Here is a 13,621-nt window from a genome sequence, read left to right on the forward strand (position 1 = left end):
CTTTGACTACAATGCTTGAAATAAATCAATCAAAATCAATCAATGAATGATTGGCGCATTTCTAGTAATGAATGGTTAAAAAAGGTTCTCTCACATAGAGTAAATGATAAATATTTATCTTTAAAACTAGCTTCAGATTTATGAAAATTCTATTGACTAATTATAAAACCCAACATGATGGAAAACATAAAAAATCAACTTCATACATGCAGGCTCAAAATGATCACACTTTAACTTCAAATCTCCAGTCAACTACTTAAAGAAAATTCTGAAAAGGTTTAAGGTGCCACAGATGATTATTAAATTAATGACCAATCTGAAGTTATTTGTCCCATTTGCATCTTATGGCAGCAGCACGACTCTGTATAACCATCACAGCTCATTAAACATTTATGAACTAATGACACAATAAAACCTTAGTGTTACAGCAGACACATGAGTACCGTGTTAAGGGTTAGAATGGAAGTAATGGAAGTGCAATAGTTGTAGAAAAAACATAAACAATGATGTCAGTTGCAACATTTAGGCCTACTTCAGTTTAATCATTGACCCAAAAGAAAAAGGTTTTGGTCTTGACGTCGTCGTGGCAGGTGGCACTAGAAAACATGCATCCCTTGCTATGAGGACGAACCCTTTTCTTTACCTCGCTTCTCCTTTCTTCTTTAATTTATTTTCCATATGGGAACCAGATGACTTTGACCTTTTTTCGTCCGTCTCTCTGGCGTTTTGGTGCTTGACAATTCCCCATCATGGTCGTCTACTAAACCAATTTTCACCATGGTGACGTCATTGTTCTGTGTTTTTAATCGGCCATTTTAAAAAAAGTATAAAAAAGGGCTGAAATGCTGTACCTGTATTAAAATGTAGGTAGGAGAATGTCAGGGTATGACTGATTTTTAAAAATATTTTATGAAGTAGACCCCCCACACCCCACCCCCACCCTCCTTTCCGATCTGTCCACTTAATTTGGGAGAGAGCTGCAGTTGAACTGATTCCCTCCACCCTCCCCTTTTTATTACACACCATCCTGGTGCCTTCTCCCAAAACCCTGATATAAGAGATAAAACCATAGCAGCGCAGATATTTTTCTCCAAGTGCTGAGCCAACGCCCCCCTTTGAATTGGCGCCCCGGGCAACCGCCCGTACCTAAAATTGCTACTGTGTATTGGCGTGACATCAAAATTATCCACACACTTAACACTGTCATTAATTTGGGAACCTCAAACCTCAAATTACAGCACCACTACCTGAACCAGCAGTCAGCACTGAGTAATGCTTTCGTGTTTGAGCTTTGTTCCAGTACTGTATGAGTTGACTTTGTGTATTGTCAAACCTAAGGAGTTTGGGGGGTCTTCCACTGACATCAGTCAGATAGATGATCTGCGGTTGCAGATCATATGTTCAGCCTTTTTAGACTTCATTCTACAGAAAAAGCAGGTCAAAAATGTGTCATGCCTTAGTCACATGAACTGTTTTTGTTTGTCCTGTCCAGAAAAATAATCACAAAATAATCATGTGCTTAGTTGTAGCTGTTTTACTGTGTTTGCCCAGTTATTTGTACTGTTATATCTAATTCTTTTTGCACCATGAGTGAGAGGGAGGGAGAGGATGATGAGTTTATGTAGCACCCGTACTGGATAAAGGGGTAATGATAAATTCATAGAAATGGTATATAGTTACTTGTTACAAAGAAGTCTTGTTTCATTTATTTTGTTGTTATAAAAATGAGAATATCTTAAGAATATCCTAAGAATTACAATAAATTAAGATGGAAAAACTTTAATTGAATCGGAGTAATACGACATTTAGTTACATAAATATGTAAATTTGAGTTGGATAGACGTAAGAAATTACGTTGAAAAATTTAACTCAATTACTTGTTACCAATTGAATGAATTTAAGTTGGATAAGTTATATATAAATATATGCGTCAGAATGAAAATAAGATCAGAAACTTGTGCGTTTACTTTGTCCGTTATTTTTCTCCAAGCAGAATCTCTTTCCTTTGCTGATGCAGCAGTATTACTTTTTTGATGGACGTATAATCTTCATACGCTGTCATTAAAATCTTCGACTCCGTCTCACTGAAGTGTAGCGCTCTCTTTATTTCACCACGCGTTTCCATGGTGACTCCGGAAATCGGTGATCCATTGAGAATGTCTTTATGTACTTGCCGTGCACGTGCATTAACCCAGGGTTACCAAGTCGAGCGTAATTACGCTAACTCATATCCGGTCTTTTGGAACCGACATACCCAGAGTAAGCAAGTTCGGGCGGATTTCAGCCAGAATTCAGGGTCAAAGTGTCATGGCTACAGAACACTTTTCGAACCCAGATGCTGGAACCCAGAAGAAACACAGCGGGAGGCGAGCGTTGGCGGGTAAGAGTTTTAATACGAGGAGCAGAGAGCAGAACGTGAGCAGGTCCAGATGTCGGTTCCGAACTGAAAGACAGAAGCTAGCGGCGTCACTGGTGGATTTCTCCGTAGGCCGATGTTGACGAAGGTGGAGACACTTGATGAGGCAGAGGCTCGTGGTGGGACCGCAGGAGAGGACAGACTGATGAGAACGGCTGGGAACTGATTCGAGCGACCACTCGTGGTACTGGATTCCTGAGGGTGAGTAGAGAGAGAGACAGGTTTAGTCACAGGCTTGACGTAGCGAAAACGAACAATAGCTTGACTTGACGACCAACTATGCACCATCAGGGGCAACGGACTGGCGAAGACTGATGATCCTGTGGCTCCTTATGAAGGCGGATGAGGTGATGAGGTAAGTGGTCGCAGGTGTTGAGAATCAGCAGCCAAGCGGAGAGGAGAGGGGGAGGAGGCCGACAGAGGCACCATGTCAGTACCCCCCCCTCAACGACCGCCTCCAGGCGGTCAAGGGCGGCGATCAGGGTGGGCACGGTAGAAATCCTCAATGAGAGAGGGGTCCAAAATAAACGAGCGGGGAATCCATGAGCGCTCCTCCGGACCGTAACCCACCCAGTCGACCAGGAACTGGAATCCACGACCCCTCCGACGGACGTCCAAAATCCGGCCGACGTCATAGGCCGGAGCGCCGTCGATGACCCGGGCGGGCGGTGGGGAAGCGGACGGCGGGCACAGAGGACTGTCCTGGACTGGCTTGATCTGGGAGATGTGAAACGACGGGTGGACCTTCAGGGCTTTGGGCAAACGAAGACGGACACAGGTAGGGTTGATGAGTTTGTCTATGACGTACGGACCGATGAATCGGGGAGCCAGTTTCTTGGAAGATGCCTGAATGGGGATATTGCGAGTAGAGAGCCAAACCCTCTGACCTGGTTGATAGTCGGGTCCCACCACCCTGCGACGGTTGGCGATCCGGCAGTTGCTCTCCTTGGTGCGGAGGAGAGCGGCCTTCGTCTGAGTCCAGACGCGTTGACAACGCTGGAGGTGATGTTGGACGGAAGGCACTGCCAGATCCAACTCCTGGGATGGAAACAGAGGTGGTGAGTACCCTAGGGCGGCCTCAAAAGGAGAGATCCCGGTGGCAGATGAAGGATGAGTGTTATGGGCGTACTCTATCCATACCAGGAAGGTGGACCAGTCCTTTTCATTCTGTGCCGCCAGACAGCGAAGAGCTGCCTCCAGCTCCTGGTTCGCTCTCTCCGCTTGACCGTTCGACTGGGGATGATAGCCTGACGAGAGACTGACCGTGGCCCCCAAGGCCGAGCAGAAGGCCTTCCACACTTGTGACGTGAATTGGGGGCCGCGGTCGGAGACAATGTCCATAGGGATGCCATGGTGGCGAAAAACATGGTTGACCATCAGGTCAGCAGTCACAGTGGCCGTGGGGAGTTGAGGAAGGGGAATGAAGTGAGCCATTTTCGAAAAACGATCAATAACAGTGAGGACGGTAGTGTTACCGTGTGACGGGGGAAGACCTGTGACGAAATCCATGGCCAGATGGGACCAGGGTCGATCGGGAGTGGAGAGTGGATGAAGCAGACCTGCCGGAGCTGAGGATGAAGATTTCGATCGGGCGCACGTGGAGCAGGCTGCGACATAATCTCGCACGTCCTTTTCCATGGCAGGCCAATGGAACCTTTTGCGGATGAGGTTAAGAGTCCGGTGAACCCCCCCATGGCAAGCCAAGCGGGATGCATGCCCCCAGGTGATGACCTCGGACCGGAGATTAGCTGGGACGAACAAGGTACCCCTGGGGACAGGAGGGTGGTCATCATTGTCTCTCAGGGCTTGGAGTACCTTGTTCTCGATGTCCCACGTGAGGGCTCCGATGACGCAGGTGGAAGGAAGGATGGTGGCCGGGGCGCGTTCTGATGGACTGTACTTTCGGGACAGGGCGTCAGGCTTGATATTTCGGGATCCGGGTCTGTAGGTGATTACAAAATTGAAGCGGTCAAAAAAAAGACACCAACGAGCTTGCCTGGAGTTGAGTCGTTTGGCTGAGCGGAGATAGGCCAGGTTCTTGTGGTCTGTCCACACGATGAACGGCTGTTCTGCTCCCTCCAACCAGTGACGCCATTCCTCCAATGCCAGCTTGATGGCAAGTAGTTCCCGGTTGCCGACATCATAGTTTCTTTCTGCTGGTGATAGTTTTCGTGAAAAATAAGCACAAGGTTTTAATTTGTCAGTTGAGGCCTCTTTTTGGGAGAGGACGGCACCCACACCGGTATCAGAAGCGTCCACCTCGACAATGAATTGACGAGATGGGTCAGGTTGGATGAGGATGGGTGCGGATACGAAAAGGTCCTTCAGTTTGTCGAAGGCTTGTTGGGCTTCAGTAGACCAGGCAAAGGGATGAGTAGTGGAAGTAAGGCGTGTGAGAGGAGAAGCGATGCTGCTGTAATTCCTGATAAATCGCCTATAAAAGTTGGCGAAGCCTAAGAACTGCTGAAGTTTTTTCCGTGTGTCTGGAGGTGCCCAGTTGGCGACGGCCTCTATCTTAGAGGGGTCAGGTCGGATGCGACCTGCCTCGATGACGTAGCCGAGAAACTGAACGGTTGGAACATGAAATTCGCATTTCTCGAATTTTACATAGAGTTGGTTTTCCAGAAGTCTCTCAAGCACGAGACGTACGTGATGTTCATGCTGGGCCTGATCATGGGAATAGATGAGAATGTCATCAAGGTAGACGAAGACGAAGCGATTAAGGAAGTCACGGAGAATATCGTTGACCAACCGCTGGAAGACTGCAGGGGCGTTGGTGAGGCCAAAGGGCATGACCAAATATTCATAGTGCCCTAAGGGGGTTTTAAATGCAGTCTTCCATTCGTCGCCTTCCTTGATACGAACCAGATGGTACGCATTGCGGAGGTCTAATTTCGTGAAGATACGGGCTTGTTGAAGAGAGTCAAAAACAGACGTGATTAAAGGCAAGGAATATTTATCTTTGACGGTGATCTGATTTAGTTTGCGGTAGTCGATGCAAGGCCTGAGTGTCTTATCTTTCTTAGCCACGAAGAAAAAACCAGCCCCCACAGGGGAGGAAGAGGGTCGTATGTGACCTAACGAGAGCGCTTCCTGGATGTACTGTTCCATGGCGCTTCTTTCGGGACCGGACAGGTTGAACAGCCGCCCCTTAGGTAAAGGAGCGCCAGGAAGGAGAGTAATGGCGCAATCGTAAGGTCTATGCGGGGGAAGAGCGCTAGCCTTAGATTTGCTGAAAACTGCTTTTAAGTCGTGATAACAAGACGGAATGGAAACCAGATCTACTGAGGCGGGACTCTCGGTATCTATGGGGGGAACACGGGGAACAGCGGACAGTAAACAGTTTGCAAGGCAATAAGGACTCCACTGAGTGACAGATCCCTGAGCCCAGTTAAATTGGGGATTATGTAATCTGAGCCAGGTGAACCCTAACACTATGGGGGTATGGGCGGACTGGGTGATGTAAAACTGAACTGATTCCCTATGGTTACCTGACGTGACGAGGAGAATGGGCTTGGTGCGATGGGTAATACGGGACAGGTGTTGTCCCCCGAGGCCCGAGGCTTCAATGGGGTTTTCTAGGGGCTCTGTGGGGATAGACAAGTGGTTAACTACACGAAAGTCAATTAAGCTCTGTTCCGCTCCAGAATCTACGAGGGCCCTGAGATCATGAACTTGACGACCGAGGCATAACTTGACAGGTAAATACATGAATTCTTTACCAGAATCTGTGGCAGATAACTCCCCTCGCGGCCTGTCGTCTAGCGAGGGGCTGGGAAGTTTAAACGAACTGGGCATCCCGAGACTAGATGGCCTTTAGCCCCGCAGTAAAAACAGGCTCCAGCTTCGCGTCTTTTGCGCCGTTCCTCTTCTGACAGCCTTGAGTGGCCGATCTGCATGGGTTCCTCCATAGTCTTGGAGGGGACAGCATACAGGCCTGGATCGATCGGTGGAGCGTGGATGGACTTAGTCGGGGGACGTGGAGCCGGATGACCTCGTTCTTTTTGGCGCTCACGTATCCTAACGTCCAACCGGAGAGCGGCGGACACTAACTCCTCAAAGGATCGTGCTTCCGGTTGAGAACAAAGGTGGTCTTTAATTTGTTCATTCAAGGACTGGTAAAAAACGCCTTTGAGGGCCACATCGGGCCAGCCAGCTTCAACCGCTAGAATGCGGAAATCGATGACGTGATCGCTAACAGCACGGTTCCGCTGTTTGAGTGCGAGCAGCCGCCGGGTTGCCTCTTCCTGTTTACGAGGTTGGTCGAATATCAGGCGGAATTCGCCGAGGAATCGCTCGTAAGACAGGTGAGAGATGGGATTGGCAGAGAGAAAAGCTTGGGCCCACTGGAGAGCTTTACTTCGTAGAGAATTAATGACAAGGGTGATCTTACTGTGGTCGGACTGGTAGAATCGGGGAGCTTGTTGACATATTAACTGGCACTGCAGCAAAAATCCTCCGCAGGCTTCCACCTCCCCGAAGAAAGGTTCCGGTTGGAGTCGGATGTTTTCGGTTGCGGACGGCACTCCGGAAGCGGAAGGAGCTGGGACGACAGGAGTATGGACTGTGGCAGACGAAACCTGGGAAAACTGGCTGGTTAGTTCATGTAAGGTCTGGGTCATACCATCTAGGCGATGAAAGAGATCCTGCTGGGCAGCCGCCATTTGCGACAGAGCGTCCGCTTGACGTCCCAGCATAATGCCTTGTTGGGAAACGGCTAATCTGAGTCCTTCTGGGTCAGCTGGGTTGGGATTATGGCCAGTCCGTTCTGTCATGGCTACAGAACACTTTTCGAACCCAGATGCTGGAACCCAGAAGAAACACAGCGGGAGGCGAGCGTTGGCGGGTAAGAGTTTTAATACGAGGAGCAGAGAGCAGAACGTGAGCAGGTCCAGATGTCGGTTCCGAACTGAAAGACAGAAGCTAGCGGCGTCACTGGTGGATTTCTCCGTAGGCCGATGTTGACGAAGGTGGAGACACTTGATGAGGCAGAGGCTCGTGGTGGGACCGCAGGAGAGGACAGACTGATGAGAACGGCTGGGAACTGATTCGAGCGACCACTCGTGGTACTGGATTCCTGAGGGTGAGTAGAGAGAGAGACAGGTTTAGTCACAGGCTTGACGTAGCGAAAACGAACAATAGCTTGACTTGACGACCAACTATGCACCATCAGGGGCAACGGACTGGCGAAGACTGATGATCCTGTGGCTCCTTATGAAGGCGGATGAGGTGATGAGGTAAGTGGTCGCAGGTGTTGAGAATCAGCAGCCAAGCGGAGAGGAGAGGGGGAGGAGGCCGACAGAGGCACCATGTCACAAAGTCAGGCTAGTTGAAACATGCTTCCTGACCAGAAACGCCTGTCGGAGCTACAAAATCTCCAAAGGCATTTCTATTCATGAGCACCTTGTTGGTTTTCTTCTGGCACATGAATCTCACCGGTAAGGCATATGTGAGTCATTTTTAGGACATCTAGAATTGCTTGGTTTGGATTTTTCCAATCTTTTTCTAGAAAGAAAAATTAAGAACACACCACATCGTGTAGGCTTTAGAATTTAGATTGTGTTGTGTAGGTTTGACAAATTCAAACCACGAAAAAAAAAAAATTAGAACACACCACATTGTGTAAGATTAAGAATTTTTGTTGTGGTGTGTAGGTTTGACAAATTAAAACCACGAATAAAAAAATCAGGAACACACCACATCGTGTAGGATTTAGAATTTAGGTTGTGGTGTGTGGGTTTGACAAATTCAAATCCGGAAAAAAAAAAAGGTATGAACACACCACATTGTGTAGGATTTAGAATTTTTGTGGTGTGTAGGTTTGTCAAATTCAAACCACAAACAAAAAAAGATAGTTAAAATAATATATTTTATTCATGTTTTATCTGCTTGGGTTTTCTCATGGTGCTTAGGTTCGCCCTTAAAAAAATCTACATAATTTATCTGTGTTGTATATTTGTTTAAGAAAATATATAAATGAATAAATAAAATGTAGTTATAGTTTTTTATTTATGTTTAATCTGCTTGGGTTTTCTCCTGGTGCTCAGGTTCGCCCTTAAAAAAATCTTCATCATTATTCAGTGTTGTGTTGTGTATTTGTTTGAAAAATAAAAAAATAAAATATAGTTATTGTTTTATTTTTAAATTTATGTTTAATCTGCTTGAGTTTTCTCCTGGGGGGTATTCCAGGAAGCATGTTTAAACTACCCTGACTTTAACCCTGAACTCTGGCTGAAATCCGCCTGAACTTGCTTATTCTGGGTATGTCGGTTCGTAAAGACCGGATATGAGTTAGCGTAATTACGCTCAACTTGGTAACCCTGGGTCAGGGGTGCTCATTACGTCGATCGCGATCTACCGGTCGATCTTGATGGACATGAGGGTATATCGCTGGACAGAGAAGATAAAAATTTTAAAAAAAGTACTTCTGAAAAAATCCAATTCTGAAGCTCCGTGAACACACCAGGTAGAGACGCTTAATGGGTTCTGTCATCTAACCTGTTGTTGGGGTTTGCCGCCCCGCCCCTCCTCTTAGAAGTTGCGTTCTTTAAAGCTGACACCGCGGTCGCATGTGGGCGGAGCTACGAGCTAACGTTATGGTCTGATCGCTGCATGGAGCGACGTGTTCATCAATGCATGGTAGACACGGAGAATGTGGAGAGATCAGGTTTATTATTTTGGAGAGTTCTACTTGGTAATCATGTTGCCATGTTTGAGTTCATGAGATCGTCCCAGAAAGTCTCTGCTTCAACTCCCACAGTGAAAGCTGCGTCTGAATCTGACGCCCGTGTTTCCATCTCTCTGACAGTTTGAAGCCAAAGACCCTCCCCCGCCTCTCTACCTGCTTTTCCGCTCCACCTGTTCACCTGTTCACATCCACTGTAGCTCAGAGTTGTTTTTCCCCGCGCTCCTCCAGTGTGTCCAACACAGAGAGCGCTAAATACGGTCATCATAGCAGCAGGTTGACCCGGTAGTAGTCGGGGCGCTTTGGCGCAAGCGCAGCACAAGGATGGAAGAGGTTATAGCGGGTTAAGAAAATGAATGGAAGAAGGCCGGTCCGCTGAAGAAATATTCAATACTGTACTCCTTTTATTAATAGTCTGAACTATCTTTGATTTTGAGAAATGTTATATTTTGAAAAATCACCGCATCGGGTACTTAATCAGCCCAGTAAGGGAAAAAATCTACAAAAGCTGTATATTGTTGTTTCTCCCAATCATAGATAGATAGATAGATAGATAGATAGATAGATAGATAGATAGATAGATAGATAGATAGATAGATAGATAGATAGATAGATAGATAGATAGATAGATAGATAGATAGATAGATAGATAGATAGATAGATAGATAGGATTGATATGATTCTACAACTGTGATTTGTGAATGTGTAATTCATTTGACTTACACACACACACCCCGTTGGGTGGTTTTTTGCGGGGTCTGGCGGTTTTCAGATGACTTTTGGGCAGGAAAACTGTGACTCTATCTGGCAACACTGACTCTCTGTCATCAGAGAGTTGCTCTGTGCCCCGTGTCATGTCAAGTTCCCGGCAGAAGACCGCTCCGCACAAGAGGAGTGTTTATTAAAGCCGCTCCGCGTGTCTCCTCCTGCTATCAGCTCTGCAGTTGTCGGCCGATAAATACGAGCTCATTGAGGAAGCTGTTTTGTTCGAGGCGCGCGCTAGAAGCGCCTTTGAAACGCCATGAGGCTCCCCCCATTGCACGGTTTACAGCAGAGCATGACATACGATTGTTGCTGCTTTCTGTCTTTGTAATAAAATGCCTCATCTGTTAATACATAAGTATCTTTGTGTAATCTCACTGTGTAGTTTTTAATCATCAGTACATAAACAATAATGTTACTAATAAACATAACTAACAAACATTTACAAATAGTATTTTATATATTTTTTTTTTTTATTGGTAGATCTTCAAGACATTGTCGATTCAAAAGTAGCTCAAATGCCCAAAAAGTGTGAGCACCCCTGCCCTGGGTTAATGCACGTGCACGGCAAGTACATAAAGACATTCTCAATGGATCGCCGATTTCCAGAGTCACCATGGAAACGGGTGGAGAAAAAAAGAGAGCGCCACACTTCAGTGACACGGAGTAGGAGATTTAAATGACGGCGTATGAATTTTATTTTTTCAATTTATGTTTAATCTGCTTTGGTTTTCCCCTGGTGCTCAGGTTCACCCTTAAAAGAAAATCATGATTTATCAGTGTTGTGTTGTGTATTTGTTTATAAAATAAATAAATTAATAAATAAAATGTAGGTAGTTATTGTTTTGTTTATTTATGTTTAATCTGCTTGGGTTTTCTCCTGATGCTCAGGTTCGCTCTTAAAAAATCTTCATCATTTACTGGTGTTGTGTATTTGTTTTACCAAAAAATATATAAATATGAATGTTTTAACAAATGGATTTATACATGGATAAAGAATGGATGGGAAAGTGACATTACATGTGTTAGATGTAACAGATGGAATGAAATGATATGAATGAGTGAATGAATGTAATGCAACCACAAGGGAACACAATGCAGTGCTCTCTTGTGCCGGTCCCAAGTCCGGATAAATGCAGAGGGTTGTGTGAGTGCCAAAACATATTGAACATATGAATCACAAACAGAGATGATTTTAACTTATAAATGTATAGATCTCACATTCCTTAGCATCTCAGAGTGTCATAGTCCTGGAGGCTCAACTCCTCCCCTATGACTGCGCTTGGGCTCAACTCCACCCACAGTCTGGGCAGTGAAACACAGTCCCTCCACATGGGTTGGACTCACTGCCATTCTGGAGTTGCTCATGGTGAGAGGGGGCGGGCTGGTGTAGGCTGGGGGTGGGGGGTAGGTCTAGGACTGTGGTTTTGGTCTACTGGTGCAAAAACAGTTAAGAGTACTCAGCCTTCTTGGTGTCTCTTGGAGGGGTAAAGGAAAGCACTCCAGTTTCCTCACGGGGAACTTGAATTTTATTGATTTGGGATTTTTAAAATGTGAGTATACATAAGATTCTATGGTGTAGTGGTTAGCACTCTGGCCTCTGAATCAAGTAGTCTGAGTTGAAATCTCGGTAGAACCTTGAAACTCTCCTTACTCATTATTGTTACAGGGATCTAAACAATCCAGTGCCTCAAGCTAACAAATCAAAAATAATTGGCATTCTATAACCAACCTTCTGGCCTCTAGAAACTAATTTTTTTACAAATAAATTCTATACTCTTTAATGTTAGTGTACAAAATATGCCACATTGTTTTTTACATATACTACTACTTTTAATCATAAATCTTTATTTTGTTCTGCATATTTTCCAATTAATTACAGTTTTTTTGTGAAACCTGTAAAAATGCAGCTGCTAATAGGGTCCTATGGTGTAGTGGTTAATACTCTGGACTCTGAATCCAGTAGTATGAGTTCAAAATTCAATAAAACCTTGAAACCCAACCAACTCTCCTTTCACATGCTTGTTACATGGGTCTAATCAGGGTTGCCCAAGTCCATGCCTCAAGGGCAAGCATCCTGCTGGTTTACCATAAATCCTGCCATGTCTGCTGTTGATTACATGGATCAGGTCTATGTAGCCAATAAGGAGCCTCAATGCCAGGAAGGTTGGAAAACATGTTGGACAACACCTCTCAAGGCCTTGAATTGGACACCTCTGATCTAAACAATCCAATCCAGCACCTCAAACCCAACCTACCCTCCTTACTCATCATTGTAACATGGATCTGAACTATCCAGGGCCACAAATTAAAAATAACTTCAGTTTTCTGGCCTTTTGCAATGAATTTTCTTTTTTTTTTTTTTAAAAACATTTATTCATAAATCTTTGTCTTTGTCAGCATATTTTTTTTAATTCATTACAGTTTTTCTTGTCAAAGCCTGTGAAGATTTCATTCATTGAAAGGTTCTATGGTGTAATGGTTAGCACTCTGGACTTTGAATCCAGTAGTCTGAGTTCAAATCTCAGTAAAACCTTGAAATCCAAAAACTCACCATAATCATCAATGTAACATGGATCTGAACAATCCAGCATCTCAAACTAATAGACAAACAACAACTGACATAGTCATACATAACCACTGTAGAAAGTGTTGGGGATTTGGAAAAGAGTTATGCTTTGAAGACCTCAGGGACCAGGCCAAAGAGTAAGGGGTTTAAAGGTCATGTATGGAGGAGTTTGTCCATGCAAAGCTCTGAAAACCAGAAGAAATACTTTAAAATCCGCTCTAAATTGAACTGGAAACCAATGTAAAGAGGACAATAAAGGAGTTGTGGGTGTTCATTTATTGGCTCCTGTTAAAAGCCTCGCTGCAGACGTTTTAAAGAGCTTTTGCAAAACAGGTAAAATGCAAATTACTATGATCAAAATCAAAAGAAAAAAAATCTCCAGCTCAAGTATAAATAAGATGTTTGTTTAAGCCTTGTGCTATGTTAGATGACCCCACCCTTACTTTGACGTGTTCTCCCTACAATGACAAAGGTGGATAAAGGTGGAAAAATTTTATGTAATCCATGGACACCAGTGAAGATCACAAATCATTGAAGAAAAAAGGTTCAGAGCACTGTCTAGTGGGTCTAGATGACCCAACTCCCAATGTTAAAGTGCCTAGGATAGCACAAGGGTTACTTTTGCCACGTACCTCAGAAGAAACAGGCAAATTTGGACAAATACATCTCCTTATGAGGGACAGTGTGCCACCAAATGTCAGTTTGAAGGAAAATATGGTTTATGGATTATTTGTACACAACATACACATCATAAGAAAAATTACAGAAGTGTTGTCCTGGTCATCTCTGATCCTCTACGGCAGAACAAACCCTGTGAGGGGTGTCAGAGCTGACTGCTCTGCTACAGGGGGGAGGTACACTACACAAACAGCTGAACCATAGTGGAAAGCATTTCCATCCTCTGGTGAAAGGTCCACCTCATGGTTGTCTAGAAGGAAGAATCACTGAAAATACATAGTAAAACGACAGAAAGTCTTATTAGAACTGTGAGCATTTTCATTTATCCACCAGTCCACGTGCAGAAACATCAACTCGGGGTCTGGCACCTTTAGGAGATTTTGATGCTACTGCTACTTTGGTTGTTTTGCTGCTGGCCTCAGAATGTTCTTCAGTCTGGGCAAATGTGTTTGCTTTCTTTTGAATCTTTACTGATTTGAGTCAACAGTTTTTATGTTTCTTTTGTCAAAAC

At 44.8% G+C, this 13,621-nt stretch overlaps 1 non-coding gene across 1 annotated transcript; it reads left to right on the plus strand.

Annotated features, from left to right (window-relative positions):
* The first annotated feature begins 12,327 nt into the window (after positions 1–12,327).
* trnaq-uug (transfer RNA glutamine (anticodon UUG)) lies at positions 12,328–12,399 on the plus strand. The gene has a single exon. It is a non-coding gene; the product is annotated as a tRNA-Gln (tRNA).
* Positions 12,400–13,621: the final 1,222 nt, after the last annotated feature.

This window comes from Oryzias latipes, chromosome 3 (genome assembly GCF_053564925.1).
Source record: "Oryzias latipes strain Hd-rR chromosome 3, Olatipes_Hd-rR_3.1".
NCBI lineage: Eukaryota > Metazoa > Chordata > Actinopteri > Beloniformes > Adrianichthyidae > Oryzias > Oryzias latipes.